Source organism: Lepisosteus oculatus, unplaced genomic scaffold, assembly GCF_040954835.1.
Source record: "Lepisosteus oculatus isolate fLepOcu1 unplaced genomic scaffold, fLepOcu1.hap2 HAP2_SCAFFOLD_48, whole genome shotgun sequence".
Classification (NCBI taxonomy): domain Eukaryota; kingdom Metazoa; phylum Chordata; class Actinopteri; order Semionotiformes; family Lepisosteidae; genus Lepisosteus; species Lepisosteus oculatus.
In genome coordinates this window covers 458215-474906 of record NW_027168020.1, presented here as the reverse complement: position 1 = coordinate 474906, position 16692 = coordinate 458215, and the positions used below count along the sequence as shown (strand labels likewise).

Below are 16692 nucleotides of genomic sequence, written 5' to 3'. Positions count from 1 at the left end.
TCCTGCTTCCCACCCCATAGAAATTGAAACATCAATCTCCTCATCACCGCCGCAACACGGTGTGGGATTGGGAAGGTAGAAGCCAGAAAATTCAAGACAGGCAAGAGCTCGGCTTTGATGACCAGCACCTTCCCTGTCATGGTGAGGTCTCGGTCCTTCCATTGCATCAGTTTTTTGTTTAAGATTGGCAATTTGTTCTGCCAATTTACTGTTCCCATCTCTTCTCCAAAATACACCCCCAGGACCTTAATTCTCTTCTCTTGCAGCCTGAGATCATGTCCTTCTTTTGGCTCCCTCCAGTTCTGATAAAAAATCTCACTCTTAGATTTGTTAATTTTTGCGGAGGAAGCCAAAGAGAAACGATCACAGCACTGCAGAGCTCTGCTAATTGAGGCATTGTCAGAGAGGAGCAGGGTGACGTCATCCATGTATAGAGATGTCTTTACCTCTCCTCCCCCACTTCCAGGCACTGGTATCCCATTAATGGCCTGATCCTGGCGCAAGGCACAGGCTAAGGGCTCCATAGCCAAAACGCATAACAAGGGGGATAATGGGCAGCCCTGCCTCACCCCTGAACAGACTTCAAAGGGGCGTGATCTATTGCCATTAACCATGACTCTGCTGTTGCTACCTGTGTACAGCAGGTTAATCCACTTTCTCATGATGGGGCCAAACTTCATGTGCTCAAGTCCCGATGTTAAGTACTGCCGGTTTAGGCGGTCAAAGGCCTTTTCTAGGTCTACACCTAAAATGCAAAGAGGGAGGGAGCGATCCTCAGAGTACAGACAGACATCCCTCAACAAGGCCAGGTTGTCGCTCATCAGGCGTCCTGCTATCCCACAAGTCTGTTCTTTCCCTACCAGTGAGGCCACTACATTTTGTAGGTGCAGGAAAAGGGCTTTGGACAGGATCTTAGTGTCCACGCCTAACAGGCTGAGGGGTCTCCAGTTCTTTATGTCATTTTTTGCTCCTTTCTTAAACAAGAGAGAGATAGTGCCTTCTCTTAAGGAGTCAGGCAGCAATTCTGTCTTATATCTTTCCTCGAATAGGACCAGTAGCGGATCCTGAAGCAGATCCCAAAAGGTGCAATAAAATTCTTTAGGGAGCCCGTCAGCACCTGGAGTTTTCCCCTTCTGTAAGCTCTCCATAGCCTGTCTCAGCTCTTCTACTGTCAAATCCCTCTCAAGTACTTCCCTATCTTCTTCACTCAAAACGTTTTCTAGCTTTGAGGTAAAAAAATGAATTTCTTCATCCTTTACCTCTGTAGAGCTGTACAGTCTTGAGTAGAAGGCCTCGGTGCAGGAGAGGATAGCACTCGGCTCTGTTCTCTCTCGTCCCTCCTCATCAACTACACTTTCCATGACAGACTTGGAGCCTACCACTTTCCTGAAAAAGAAGCGAGTACACTTCTCATTTTCTTCCAAGAACTGCACTCTGCCTCTTAACAGCACTCCTCGACTACTTTCTTCGGCTATGCTCCGGATGTCCTTTTTTAAAAGGGTGATATCCTCGAGCACATCGAAGCCACTGTGCAGCATCGTGTAGAGACGCTGCAGCTGCCTCTGTTTCCTGGCTAGCACTCCTGTCCGTCTGGCAGCAGCCTTCCTTCCCTCAGCCATGAAAAAGGTCTTTGTCCTCATCTTCACCTCCTCCCACCACTCTCCTACTGACCCGTACAGACACTGCAAGGACAGCCACTGTGATAGTTTCTCCTTGTAGCGGGATACTACCCCCTCGTTCTCTAGCAGCTTTGTGTTGAGTTTCCAGAGGCCTGGGCCAAAGACAGTCCCGCCCTGGAGTTCCACTCTACACCCTAAAGCCTGATGATCTGAGAAGAAGACAGGCTGAAGAGTGACCCCAACAACTTTCACTCTCTCTGAGACAAAGCAATAGTCAATTCTGGAGCTGCTATTCCTCCCTGACCATGCATATCCTGCTGTTGTGGGATATATACATCTATATGTGTCTGAGAGTTTAAAGTCTTGAACTAAGTTTTGCAGGGCCAGTGAGCTGGAATCCAATTTTATCGGAGAGCTAGACTGCCTGTCTGTGTGCTCTAAGATACAATTAAAATCCCCTCCCACTATCACGTCTGTGCTACTTAACAATAGGGGAGAGAGTGCCTTGAGTAGCTCCACCCTTCCTCCCACGTCAGTAGGACAATACACATTGATTAGCCGCAGGTTAACGGTCCCCCATTCCACATCCACACACAGCAACCTGCCATCTATGACCCTCTGAATACTTTTCAATTTGAAAGCCCATCCTTTGAAAAGAATGGCCACGCCAGAGGCTCTGTTGTTATTGTCCCCTGACCAAACAGAAGGCCCTTTATCCCACCTATCTTCAAAGCTTTTATACCTCTCTTGATAGGCTAAAGCACACTCCTGCAACATCAACACATCTCCCTCTCTCTGCTGGAGGTAATCAAAGACACACTGACATTTAACTCCGTCATTGATACCTCTGGTGTTAAGAGAAATTATGTTTAGAGCCATATTACATAAGAAAGTGGAACCAGTCTTTACAAAACACATTTCTCTTCGGTCTCACCTGTTACCTTCTTCTTTTTCTTTTTCTTCTTACCAATTTCCTGCCAGCCATCCTCTGAATGAGCCTTCATCAGGGTGGCAGCAGTAAAAGCATTCACGGAGTCCATTTCAAGGAAGGGGGTAGAGGGAGGGGTGGAGGGGTTCCAGCTGTCCCCATCGCCATTCTCTCCTTCCTCCTCGCTCGGGGAGAAAACAGAGTCATTTTTCCTTTTCCTCAAGTCCAGCTCCTGGGAGCACTGAGGGGAAAGGGGTGCAGCCGATGCACCAGTCTCCTCTTCCCCCTCACCCACCAGCTGTTGCAGATCCTCCGTGATGGACTGGATGGAGGAGAGGAGGGCATCTGTAGCACTTGCAGAGTCTGAGAAAAGCAGCTCCGCTGAATCCTGGGTATCGTCGCTGGACCCGCTCCACCGGGGGGCCCCACACTGGCCCTCGTTCTGAGGAGCAGGAGTGGGGGAGGGGTCCTCGCTGTTCTCGGGGGTTTTCAAACCCTCGTGCTTGTCTGGTGCAGTCTGCGGTTGTGGGAGCGTAGTGGATTTCTCTTCCACCGGCCCCGGAGCCACAGCAGGACTGATCCTGGCTGGAGGCTGAGACTCTTTGTCCAACAAGGGTTCTTTGTTTGACTTGTTGTTTGCTTTGGCTTTTCGGGCCGGTTTGGCTGAAACAAGCACTGCCTCATCCTTTCTCATTTTGAGTTTATTGGCGTAGGCGTGAGGGCAGTTCTTAAAAACGTGTCCTTCCGAGCCACATAAATTGCACTTTGGCAGCATTGAACAGTCAGAGGCTAAATGTCCCTGTTTGCCACAGGTCTTGCAGCATTTCACAGTGCAGGAAGATGCCAGGTGTCCCACAGCACCACAGCGCCGACACACCTTTGGTTGTCCCACATAAAAAACATAGCCATTGCAGGCGCCCAGCCGGATTGTAGAGGGCAGGTGCCTTAAGCCTCCATTTACATTGTCCGGTAGTAAGCGAACCTCGAATTTCCTTGCTCCTGTTTTTATACCGTCAACATCTCTAACCTCAGTTCCATGGTGGACGGTGCAGTACTGGTTAAGCCAGGTGTGAATGTCCTCCGTCTTTGCCAGTTCCGAGAACATAACAACATGCACCGTTTTCCTCTCTCTCTGTGTCAGAGGCTGCAAGTTGATCTTCTCAAGTGCAGGAACTTTCCCTCTTTTTGCCTCAAACACATCCACGCATTGTTCAAACAGAGGATAGGTACCAAATACAACCTCAAATGCTTTCTGACCTGGGAGAGCAAAGATGAAATCCAAGTGCCGAGGTTCAAAGCCAAGTTCCTTCTGTAACACTTTTCTGCTGAACTGCATACGATCCATGAACAGGTCATCCAAAAGCTCAAAACGTACAGCATTCTTGCGGGATCCAAAGGTTGCCATCTCAAACTGCAAAACAAACACTGCTTCCACAAAACAAGAAAACAATCCAACTACTCCAACTACAGGCTGATCAAGGTATCTCCCCTGCCAGGTAAGCCGAGAGCCGCAGGCGATGAGCCCGGAGCTGAACGGGCCCCACTGGCTCGTTTGTAAGGCCAGGTGCATTGCCAACCACGACCGGCAGGGCAGAGGCCTTGAAGGCAGCCTGGGCTCCTGCAGCTGTCCAGCCACGCACTCTGGTTTCTCTTCATCTCGTACAAATCTTTTGCCTTTTACTAAAGATTTCCATGAAGAGGAGCATGAATGAGTTCCATACAATTTTTGTGCTTTCCTGCCTTCGGGTGGGGCGCAGCTGGGCTGGTCAAAGAGAGAAAACAAAACCGCTCACAATCACTCTTATTACTGCGACTATGGCCGTCTGCTCTGCGAGTCCTCGGTCTCCGCCTGTCTGATTGGTGCTCTTTTCTTTGGGGGGCGGGAAGTGTCCGGCCGCAAATATGAAGCGTTACAGCAACGACATGCCATGAGACGATTGATAACGATTTCCATAGGATCCACGCGGTTGCCTGGCAACCGTCAGCTTTGCGCAGTGGCAGTATCGTAGCCTGTGAGGTTTAGCCGATGCGCGATTATTGCTAGTTGAAAACTTTTCCCAATACCCCGCTTCCGCCGGTTTGCAATACAATCGGCGAAAGCAATTCTTGACAGTCTCGTCAGAGACTGAGCAAGGTGTTTAAAGACAGATTTTGTCATGGTAACATCATGGTAGAAAGAAACAAGCTTGTTACGTCTCAACAGAAACACTCTTTAGCTCTTTCAGCGTTATGCAGAGAACAGCGTCTGTCGAGATCACTTTTGAGTCAGCGCGAAACGCCATGTGCTGTCAGTTTGATTTCATATTGCTCGTAGCGGCGCCCGGCTTTTGTCTGTCAAACGTTAGGTTGCCCTTCTTCATGCTGCATCGTCGGCATGAGTGGAGCTTTTTAAACGTCTGTATTTACTGCGCCTCATAAGAAATCGTTTGTCCCCGTTCAAAACAGATTGTGCGATGTCCTGCAGCGTTCGCAAAGCAAACCTTTGACAGTTTGAAAGAGGAATTTATTCTGCTTCCTGTGCGTGCAGTAGTTACAAAGTTGAACGTCTTTATACGATCTGCCGCAGATCTTACAAACGAGCCAGTGGGGCCCGTTCAGCTCGGGGCTCATCGCCTGCGGCTCACGGCTTGCGAGCGTGCCCAATCCGTGCGATAACTCGGAAAACACCCAGCCACACTGTGCCGGAAACGACGCACTCTGGGAAGCCGCTATGCAAAGCGAGGTCCCAAGATCCCCTGCGGCCGGACACTTCCCGCCCCCCAAAGAAAAGAGCGCCAATCAGACGGCCGGAGATCGAGGACTCGCGGAGCAGACGGCCACAATCACCATTACAAGAGCGATTGCGAACGTGCTTGTTTTCTCTCTTTGACCAGCCCAGCTGCCCGCGACCCGAAAGCAGGGAAGCACAAAAATTGCAGGGAACTCATTCATGCTCCTTTCCACGAAAATCTTTAGTAAAAGGCAAAAGATTTGTACGAGATGAAGAGAAACCAGAGTGCATGGCTGCACAGCTGCAGGAGCCCAGGCCGCCTTCAAAGCCTCTGCGCTGCCGGTCATGGTTGGCAATACACCTGGCCTTACAAACGAGCCAGTGGGGCCCGTTCAGCTCCGGGCTCATCGCCTGCGGCTCTCAGCTTGCGGCCGTGCCCAATCCGTGCGATAAGTCGGAAAACACCCAGCCACACTGTGCCGGAAACGACGCACTCTGGGAAGCCGCTATGCAAAGCGAGGTCCCAAGATCCCCTGCGGCCGGACACTTCCCGCCCCCCAAAGAAAAGAGCGCCAATCAGACAGCCGGAGACCGAGGACTCGCGGAGCAGACGGCCACAATTGCCATAACAAGAGTGATTGCGAACGTTTTTGTTTTCTCTCTTTGACCAGCCAGGCTGCGCCCCACCCGAAGGCAGGGAAGCACAAAAATTGCATGGAACTTATTCATGCTCCTCTCCACGGAAATCTTTAATAAAAGGCGAAAGATTTGTACGAGATGAAGAGAAACCAGAGTGCGTGGCTGCACAGCTGCAGGAGCCCAGACCGCCTTCAAAGCCTCTGCGCTGCCAGTCGTGGTTGGCAATGCACCTGGCCTTACAAACTAGCCAGTGGGGCCCGTTCAGCCCCGGGCTCATCGCCTGCGGCTCTCGGCTTGTGGGCGTGCCCAATCCGTGCGATAACTCGGAAAACACCCGGCCACACTGTGTCGGAAACAACGCACTGTAAGGCACCTTGAAGCGTGCACCCCCAACATTCTTCTTTGCACATCTGTGAAAGGTAAACTCTTGAGCAAACTCTGAACCAGCTCTAAGGAAACTAATCCGATTAGACGTTACTTTGACTCATCCTTTAAGGGACCCTTGATAATTGGAGAAATCAATGATTTCGAATGAATTCTGTATGCGTCAAAAGACAGCTATACACAGAAAACATGCAGGACACTGCTCATGATGTTTCCCGAGCCGAAACACAGTGCGTTTTTCCAAGCCATCTGACAAAGCCCGCCCACTGAAAACTGCAGCAGATCGTGTAAAGACGTTCAACTTTGTAACTACTGCACGCACAGGAAGCAGAATAAATTCCTCTTTTCAAACTGTCAAAGGTTTGCTTTGCGAACGCTGCAGGACATCGCAAAATCTCTTTTGAACGGGGACAAACGATTTCTTATGGGGCGCAGTAAGTACAGACGTTTAAAAAGCTCCACTCATGCCGACGATGCAGCATGAAGAAGCGCAACCTAACGTTTGACAGACAAAAGCCGGGCGCCGCTACGAGCAATATGAAATCAAACTGACAGCACACGGCGTTTCGCGCTGACTCAAAAGTGATCTCGACAGACGCTGTTCTCTGCATAACACTGAAAGAGCTAAAGAGCGTTTCTGTTGAGACGTAACCCAGTGGGCAAAAGACGTATAATATACGTCTATTAAACGCATACCTTAGACGTCTAAATGTGGTCTGCAATTCGTCTAGAATGAAATTCTAATATACGTCTATTGTTATACGTCAATTATACGTCTATGATTAGATGTTCATTATACGTAAATGGTTGGAGTTCTATTATACGGATAAATTTAGAGGACTATTATACATATATGGTAGGAGTTCCGGATAACTTTAGAGGACTATTCTACGTATATGGTTGGAGGTCTATTATACGGATAACTTTAGAGGTCTATTATACGTATATGGGTAGAGGTCTATTATACGGATAACTTTAGAGGTCTATTATATGTATATGGTTAGAGGTCTATTATACGGATAACTTTAGAGGTCTATTATACGTATATGGGTAGAGGTCTATTATACATCAAAGTTAGGTTTTACAGGTGTAGAAACTAGTAAATCAACCCAATGATTTGGTTTAGAAATTTATTCTGAAAATACACATTCACACCTGAAAAATATGTATTTCAAATTATACATTGTATACAATCAATCAACAATCAACATATGGGCAATAATCATAAAAAACACAACTAGTCTTAAACTTCAGCTACAAATTCTGGTAATATGGCAATATACAGTATAGTAACGGCAAACACAAACTAATTACATTAACACACTAACTCAAAACCACATTTTGATTCAAATATACATTTTAAAATGTACAACTTCTATATTTCCAAGAAAAAAAATATTACAATGGAAGTTAAGACGATTTTTGTCCACTATTTGCAAACCCTGTGTAATTGTCCTAACAGTTAGAACCAAAAACCTAGTATTTTCAGTGTCCAGATCTCCTGGCCCCCTGCCTTGCATATGCATTCTTCAAGTAACACATTGCGTGCTCCTTTATTTCTTTTTCTGCTGATTTAGGGCGGGACTTCAGCACCGCAGCTAGGAGAAAATTATATAATATTACTTCCCAAATTAATGATGATTAATATCTTCTTTAGTATAATCTAAAAAATGAACGGTTTACTAAGCTCAAAGCTGAAATAAATGTATAAAATTTGGCTTGCATCATAGAAGTTGAGCAATAAAGTCTGTCCTAATTAAAGAGTACCCAAAGTTTGAAAGTACAACATAGAATAAGAATAGAGAAACGGCAAAACGATTTAGTGTCATCTTCCCCATTCACACCATTCCCCATTTCGAATGAATTCTGTATGCGTTAAAAGACAGCTATACACAGAAAACATGCAGGACACTGCTCACGATGTTTGCCGAGCCGAAACACAGTGCGTTTTTCCAAGCCATTTGACAACGCCCGCCCACTGAAAACTGCAGCAGATCGTGTAAAGACGTTCAACTTTGTAACTACTGCACGCACAGGAAGCAGAATAAATTCCTCTTTTCAAACTGTCAAAGGTTTGCTTTGCGAACGCTGCAGGACATCGCACAACCTCTTTTGAACGGGGACAAACGATTTCTTATGGGGCGCAGTAAGTACAGACGTTTAAAAAGCTCCACTATTTTATGTGCCATTTTTTGCTTATTCACTTACTATTTTAATCAAAATAATATTAAGAAAGATCTGTATGTATTCAGATAGTATTATTATTGTTCATACTTACTCGTCAAAAGAGGATTGCTGAGATATTTGCGGATATACTTCTACGTTTGAAAAACGTGTCCAAAATGGTGACCAAGGAATACTAGCAATGCATTGTGGTATATAACCGGAAAATATGCTGGGTTCGATATTTTCTCAACGTATGCGTTTATTAATGTTGTCGATATTATGGTTGAAATTTAACATTGATAATACATCGCGGCTATGTGCCCCCTGCTATGAGCTGATGTGCAATTTTAACGCATGCAGTTAGTAAGGATCGGTCACTGTTGTATGGTATTATATACAGTATAATGACATTATAGAATAGGATGGGGACAGGCCTGGCATCACGGGGGGAGGGAGGAATGTCGCCCCTTCAGTTTTGGGCAAAAAGATGTACCTAACTTACCTAGGAGTATACGGCACTCTGCACAGTGTACGAAGTAATTTTCGCAGTAATTAATTTATTATATTTACTATATTTATTATACACGTGTAAATTAATTACTGCGAAAATAATTTACTTCGTACACTGTGCAGAGTGCCGTATACTCCTAGTTGCGGCACACACGATACATACAGTAAAAAGCCTCAGGCACTGTGTTAGATGTGTTTTCGACGTTATATATGCGTTTATTAATGTCGTCGATTTTACGGTTGCAATTCGACTTTGATTATACGTCGAGGCGACGTATATATACGTATAGCCGTATTTTCGCCGTGAATATACGTATATTCGACGAATCAGTGCCCACTGGGTAAACTCTTCAGCAAACTCTGAACCAGCTCTAAGGAAACTAATCCGATTAGACGTTACTTTGACTCATCTTTTTACGCTAGGGTTAGGGTTAGCATTCCCACGCTACTTAGACACTTTGTTTACGCTCAGTGCTTGATTTTGGGAACTTCAGGACGAGTGGGAATTTTCTCCTATCTGTCAATTCTGTTTTGTTTTGGAGACTCTTGGCTGCCTATGTTGTACAGTGCAGCGTGAAGGAAACATTTTCCAAAACTGTGTCAGCTCAAAAGTTGTAAGAAAACCTCTCCAGCTGCTTTAACTCTCTTCATTTTTGTCATTTAATGTGACACTCGATGTATAACTGGAGCCTCACCTATGCAAATGGTGAGGCTCCAGTTCGACACCCAGTTCAATACCACTTTACAGTAAATGACAAAAGCATGGCAGACTGTGCCGGACCGGCAGATTACTTCCGCTTATTTTTACCATATTAAACAATGGAAATCCAACCACTTGCATTTGTGACACTTGATTTTGGCTGCACCTAAGACACTCTTAAATCTTCAAACACATTTCTCTTCTCCCGCAACACTCTTGTCTGTCGGCGCTATGTGGCAGCGTTGCATGACAACCCATCTCACCACGGAAAGGAACCTAACAGCTTTGGTAAGAGAGGAGAAAAGGACCTGGCCCGTACGCGGCTCAAACCCGCAACCTTGGCGTTACTAGCACCACCATCTAACCAACTGAGCTAACCGACCTCACAACAGTGGTCCTCTCTGTGCTGCAAAAAATCAAGCTCAGGGAATTTCTTTTGTCCTTTGAATAGAAAGCCGTGTAATTCAGTGTACGGGCTTTCTCGTGCAGTTTCATAGTTCTTGTAACCCAAATCCTACACTGGCCCCCCATTTCACAGCATTTTTCAGCTGATTTAAAATGTACCTAAAGGAGAAGCATTATTGAAGACCATCAATTACCAAGAGCTTTTGTCAAAGGTTTTGGTGGTCATTTTTAATGACCACAGAGCACTATGACCTCGGTTTTACATCTCATCCAAAAGACAGCGCCCTTTTTCCAACACAGCTTCTCCGTCACTATATTGGGACATTGGGACCCGTACAGACCTCAGAGTGAGCGCCCATTAACACCACTTCCAGCTGGAAGCTTTGTTTTTCCCTGTAGCTCACCCTCATCCTGGTACTGACCTGGCTCACACCTGCTTAGCTTCAGTGGGTTTTCAGTTGCGAGTTGCAAAAGTTGGGATACAAGTGTAGCGGCAATGCTTGTTAATAAGACAGAATTAAGCGTTGGTATGCTGTCCTAAATGAAGCCCCATCTCACCCCCCATCTCTGTGGTGCAGCCACAGAGAAAGTATTCATGCAGACTGATTTAAGTTGTTTTCTTTTGATAGGGAACAGCTCCCAGACAGGGATGCACTTAGCTAAGCCTGGCTATCATGATCAATGGTCATCCATTGGCGCCTATCTGTCTAGGGAGTGCTGAATGGACATCTGGACTGCATTCTTAAGTGTCAAGAGTAAGTGACTTATATCTCACCTTGACCAACCAATCAGGGACTGGCAGGGCGTGGTAATACCACGTGGGTCTCCAATGCCCGCCAAACTCTCAACCAATCAGCACACATCTGTGTCTTGGTCAAAAAGGGAGCGCAAGCTCAGATCGGGGCTCTCCTTGGCCATTTTCGCGCATCCTCAGAGACAATCACGTGACAACTGCTGTTGTCTGCATAGGGACTTGGACTTTGTTCTAAGCGCGAGGCCAAGCATCCCGTACGTACTCAGAATTCTACTAACGTGAATGCTCCGTTTGATCAACGGCAGCCTACAGTTGGACCCTCGTCGACAACCTGAATAGCTTATTCAGAAGCAGCGCTGGACCGGGAACGAACCAGTTTCTTCCCAGGCAAAAGAGTGACTTGTGAGGACTCGCGGTCACACTCTGTGCATAGAGACTTTCTACTAGCCAGCCGGACTGCTGGTAGATCCCCTCGGAGCAACGACTGCCCTGCGCGCCGCAGTCAGATTCCTCCGCCCGTCCTACTCCGAGCTGCACCTTGACTGGTTGGCTGGTAGCCAGAGGACGCCGACACAACGCCCATTGGACAACCGCTGGAACAGAGGCTGCAACAGAGCTTGTCAGCTGGTTTGGTGTTCGTGCCGGGAAATTCCAAATCCATACACAGTGGATAAGTTAACCCCATGTTCTACATTGCGTCTCGAGAATTCAATTGTACCTCAACACAAGTTGTTATCAATTTAATTCATGAGTAATGTATTTACTTCCGAGTTTAGAGTAACAATGGGTAATAACACTGATTAGCGATTTGGTAACCGAACGATATATATTGACATATATTCTCTGTTGTGTATCTCTTTGTGTTTGCATCTCTTCGAGATTATATATCTTGTATATTGATAACCCTCACAGTAAGGTCTGCCGCTCGTATCCAGGCAGACTAGTATATGTTTGGTGCACAATTTATATTAATAAATGTATCTCGTGTATTGAACCCGTGTGTGTGCGTTGTTAGTTGTTCTGGCGATTGATTTTCTAAAAGCCCCAACGAACAACCTCGTGATTACTGCTACAATTAATAAGTGTCTCAGTAAACCCATCAAACCACTACATTTAATGGCGTCCCTGGGTGGGCGAGTTTAGAATGAAATGAGACTCAATCGCACAGAATAACTGATGTTGCTGTGAGTTCAAGTTCAGCACAGCACCGTGGCTTTTATACGCGAATACCGGGTGTGCTGATAACTGCGTAAAGAAATCCCCCTGTTTTCTAGCGTTTAGTGTAACGTGTGCTGATTGGAAATCCATCTGCTCGGGTGTTTAGATTCCATACTGTATTTTGGTAAAAGGAAAAAAAGTAATACTCTTAAAGTTTCTCTGACGTAATGACAATGGCTGCTAAAATGTCTGAAGTGGAGTCGCTTATAAGTACTATTTCTAGCGACGACAATCCTGGTTACTGGAGCGGTATCGAAAAGTTGAACTTTGATGATATTGAGAAGCTGCAAGTAGATTTAGTAGCTAAGGTAGCGAACCAGCTTAACACAGGAGGGTCTGTGAACGCAGTTCAGGTCCTATCTAGTTTCGCCTTAAATCTAGCTAAACAGCTGGAACTGTCTTTGTCCGAGCTGACAAAGTTTCAAACGCTTCAGGGAAAGCTAGAAAGATATAAGGCGGAGCGAGTTGAGTTGTTGGATATAATCAGAGAAAAGAGAGTGAAAAGTGAGGAAAGTGAAGACAGACTCAGGGAAGTTTTAGGTAAATTAGATGACCTGTCTGCTAGAGAAACTGCGGCTGAGGTAGCTAGGAGAGACCTAGAAGCGAGCTTGAAAGAAAAAGAAAAAGAAATTGAGAGTTTAAATGAGCTCAGCCAGGAAAGGCAAAAGGAGTTAGATGCTGCCGTACTGGAAGCAAAACAGGCTAGATCCCACTTACATGCCAGCCCACCTAGCAGCCCGGAGCGCTCACCCAGGAGGTTTCTCCCGGCCAGGGTCTGTGGTCGGATCGGCATGGGGGAGATCGCCGAGTCCTGCGCGAGACGCAAGGGCGATTCAATTCAGGCATAGACCCCCTGCTCCTGATCACGGCCGTCTCCCTGCCCACGGAGAAACTGTAAAAATTAACCTCCACTCCCTGAGGCAGTTAGCCAAAGATGTAGAAAGGTTTGACCCGACAGTGTCAGGGAATAATGTGGAGACCTACATTGATGAGCTGAGATATACTTTTCAGTTTATGCCCGAAGCGTCCGAACAGGAAAAGGCTATGTTAGTAAGGAAAACTACCAGCCGAGCGGTCCACGAGTGGATGTCTAGACAAGGACCTGAGGTCTGTAATAGCTTTGAGGAGCTGTGTCAGGCAATGATCGGAGAATTTTCGGCTTTTATAGATCCCATATCTGCCGTGGCCACAGCGCACCATATTAAGCACGAAAAAGCTGAAGCCCCTCGCGACTATTACCCCTATTATATAATATTTTACTATTATATAACTTGTAAAATATTACCCCCGGTCCATTCTCTTCCAAAAGTGAGAAACACCTGTTTTCTACATTTTGTCTGTTTTAAAACCATATCTCTTTAAACCAAACCAAGAGTTTGTCTTTTGCACTGATATTCTGATTCATTTCAATTTCAAAGAAAAAAAAAAACATTATCTTCCAAAGCATCATAAAATTGTCCATTCTTCCAGACTCTACTTCTCTCTTGTAGTAGTACAGCAGACCTTTCCAGGTGAGCAGATCACAGAGTCCGAAATATGCTTCCTCCATCAAGCAAAGTACCTGAACATGACTCGGTCTTCATAAAAGCGCCCCTGTAATAAAGAAATTAAATCCAAAATCAAGAGGGCAGTTGCCTACTGAAGTTCAAGAAGTCATCAATTTTAACCTAGCAACACATTAAAGGCTGCATCTATACAAGTACGATTCTAGAAATGCTCACCAGATTACGTTTTAAGAAATACTGTGCCTCAGGTTCCGCCGAGATCTTAACTCGGATGGCAGGATTCAGAGTCCGGAGTGCGGACTGATGGCGCACGGAGGGTCCACATACTGTGGATCCCTCAGTTTTCTTCCGCGTGTTTAAACCGCCAGCGTGTGGCTCTCCTGTCCCCGTGACCTCATTGCTCTGCTCTCGCCTCTGTGCAGCCGAGCCCGACTCATGGTAAAGTGGAAAAAAATATGCCCTCAACGTGGGATTTACTCTGGATCGAGGATAGATGTCACCTTTTTATCGTTGAACAGGATGTATGTGATGTGGCGACTAGGTTCAATTTTGTATCCTTTTAAAAGATTAAGGACTGGGGTGAGCGGGATTTATCACCCTTTCAGCTAAGAACCCGACGTGAGCACCGTTTAAGCTGCATAGACTCGGTCGTTTAACTCTTCTCCATTAGCAGGGTTAAGGTTAAAGAAAAAAAACATTGCTGACTTCTTTTTTTTTTGCCAGCCGCGAGCGCTGATTAGCGAGGTTTGTATTTCATGTTTTGCAAGTTGCATCCATTTTAAGAAAAACAAGTCGTTCAAGACAGGAAATGAATACTTGCATTTAATTAAGTCTAGGCGTATGCGGTTGTCCATAATGACCAGTTCTGTTCGAGAACACAGCACAAAAAAAGGCACCGCTGGGATTCGGACCCAGGATTTCTTGTTTACTAGACAGGCGCTTTAACCAACTAAGCCACGGCGCCCCGGGAGTAGTGTTTTTTTGCAGCCACTTGGACACACCACTCAGACACATCTGCATTCGGTGTGTGCTCCGCCTGCTCGCTGAGCAAGTTGCCACCTTTACATACAATAGCAACATCGACACCAAGAGAAAGGATGACAAATGGCTTTTATCTGGAACTTTTCATGTCCAAGGAGCTCAATGTGCTTTCTGTGTACAACAGGGCCACTGAACTCCACACTGGCCACTGAACCACAGCAGTGGCTTGCTGGCTTGACATCTCCCAAGGAAAATGTTGAAATCGCATGTGGAACAGGAAAAGGACCCTCGAGTACGAGGGAAAAAAAAGAAAAAGATCATCTGGAGCGTGCCAACCCGTGTCTGGACAGCCCAGTTTCATTGACGAGGTGGCCGAGTGGTTAAGGCGATGGACTGCTAATCCATTGTGCTCTGCACGCATGGGTTCGAATCCCATCCTCGGCGCTCTCTATGTCTGACACGTGTGCCTGTTAGATGTTGGCCCTCCTTCTGTTTGCTCCAGTACTAGAGCTGTATATTTTCTAGCGGTGGCTGAACATGGTATAGTAGGCTAACGTCGGTATCGAGCAGTGGCAGTAACAGTATTTACGTGCCGCTGCTGCCAAGTGGCTCTGGGTTGAGACCGCATTTTCACTTACTTGCAGCACAAACGGAGAAAGCGATTTTTGACAGTCTCTCGAGAGACTGCGCTAGGTGTTTAGGGATAGACTTTGTCAGTTCCCCCTGGGATGATGGCCTCTCAAATAGTTTGTGATTCCTCTAGACGTTTATACAGTAGAAGCCTGCTTCGTGGCTTAAATCCAAGCTAAGGAAACGAGTTAGAGGTCTGATGCAGAACTGCACTGTATGTGTGAGGAAAGCTGCCCCCTTCTGTTCCATGTCGACCGAACAGAGGACTGTAAAGGATACGACCAAGAAACTTTAGGATGCTGGTTGGAATCCAGCTCCAAAGAAGCCCCTTTGGGTGTTATGTCATGAAAAAGTAAGAACAGAGAATCTCCCTTTGATCAAAAGCGCAACAGAACTGTTTTCCGTGGAGCAGGTTTCAGACCCGTAGACCTGTTTTATTTGTATGGCGTTCGTAAGCGCGCAAAACAAGGACAATTCCTGCGTCTAACACGAATGTAAATGCTTTTGAAAGTGCAGTGTGGTGCAGCTTGTAAAATCCTTGTCCACATTTGTGGTTTGTTGATGTTTTTTTTCTGTCTGCCAAAGTTGCATTTTGACATCCGGACGGTGAGACTTTATCATTTGAACGTGAAGCCAGCCTTAAACCCTCTGAGGCGTGTCTGTCTGCCGGCATGTATCTTGTGAAAGGTATTTTTTTTTTAACGGAGAGCGACTTTAAAAAGGTTTCCGCAGACACCTCGCACTCCGGAGGAGGAATGCGGCGGCGGCGAGCTCACTGTAGTTGTGGCCGAGTAGTTAAGGCGATGGACTTGAAATCCATTGAGGACTCCCCGCTCAGGTTCGAATCCTGCTGACTACGGCGTCTGCTGCACGTCGCCTTGTGCCTGTGTGGCAAAGGCGAAGTGCCGCTTCTCCTTTCCTGGTACTATAAAAATGCTACATCGCTTGGTCCTGCTTCCATGGAAAGCAGTTCTTCAGGTAATTCTACTCTCTTACCAAAGCTGTTAGGTTCCTTTCCGTGGTGAGATGGGTTGTCATGCAACGCTTCCACATAGTGCCGACAGACAAGTGTGTTGCGGGAGAAGAGAAAAGTGTTAGAAGATTTAAGAGTTTCTTAGGTGGAGCCAAAATCAAGTGTCACAAATGCAAGTGGGAAGATTTCCAATGTTTAATATGGTCAAAATAAGCGGAAGTTATCTGCTGGTCCGGCACAGTTTGCCATGCTTTTGTCATATACTGTAAAGTGGTGTCGAACTGGGTGTCGAACTGGAGCCGCACCATTTGCATATGTGAGGCTCCAGTTATACATCGAGTGTCACATTAAATGACAAAAATGAAGAGAGTTGTAGCAGCTGGAGAGGTTTTCTTACAACTCTTGAGCTGACACAGTTTTGGAAAATGTTTCCTTCACGCTGCACTGTACAACATAGGCAGCCAAGAGTCTCCAAAACAAAACAGAATGGACAGATAGGAGAAAATTCCCACTCGTCCTGAAGTTCCCAAAATCCAGCACTGAGCGTAAACAAAGTGTCTAAGTAGCGTG

At 46.2% G+C, this 16692-nt stretch overlaps 5 non-coding genes across 5 annotated transcripts; 3 read left to right on the top strand and 2 right to left on the bottom strand.

The window, feature by feature from the left end:
• Window positions 1–4183: 4183 nt before the first annotated feature.
• Window positions 4184–4300, top strand: LOC138230263 (U5 spliceosomal RNA). The gene has a single exon (XR_011186293.1). It is a non-coding gene; the product is annotated as a U5 spliceosomal RNA (small nuclear RNA).
• Window positions 4301–4530: 230 nt separating this feature from the next.
• LOC138230220 (U4 spliceosomal RNA) lies at window positions 4531–4672 on the top strand. Its single transcript, XR_011186255.1, has one exon. It is a non-coding gene; the product is annotated as a U4 spliceosomal RNA (small nuclear RNA).
• Window positions 4673–5431: 759 nt separating this feature from the next.
• Window positions 5432–5546, bottom strand: LOC138230294 (U5 spliceosomal RNA). Its single transcript, XR_011186324.1, has one exon. It is a non-coding gene; the product is annotated as a U5 spliceosomal RNA (small nuclear RNA).
• Window positions 5547–5937: 391 nt separating this feature from the next.
• LOC138230288 (U5 spliceosomal RNA) lies at window positions 5938–6054 on the bottom strand. Its single transcript, XR_011186318.1, has one exon. It is a non-coding gene; the product is annotated as a U5 spliceosomal RNA (small nuclear RNA).
• An 8827-nt stretch (window positions 6055–14881) lies between these two features.
• trnas-gcu (transfer RNA serine (anticodon GCU)) lies at window positions 14882–14963 on the top strand. Its single transcript has one exon. It is a non-coding gene; the product is annotated as a tRNA-Ser (tRNA).
• The last annotated feature ends 1729 nt before the right edge of the window (window positions 14964–16692 follow it).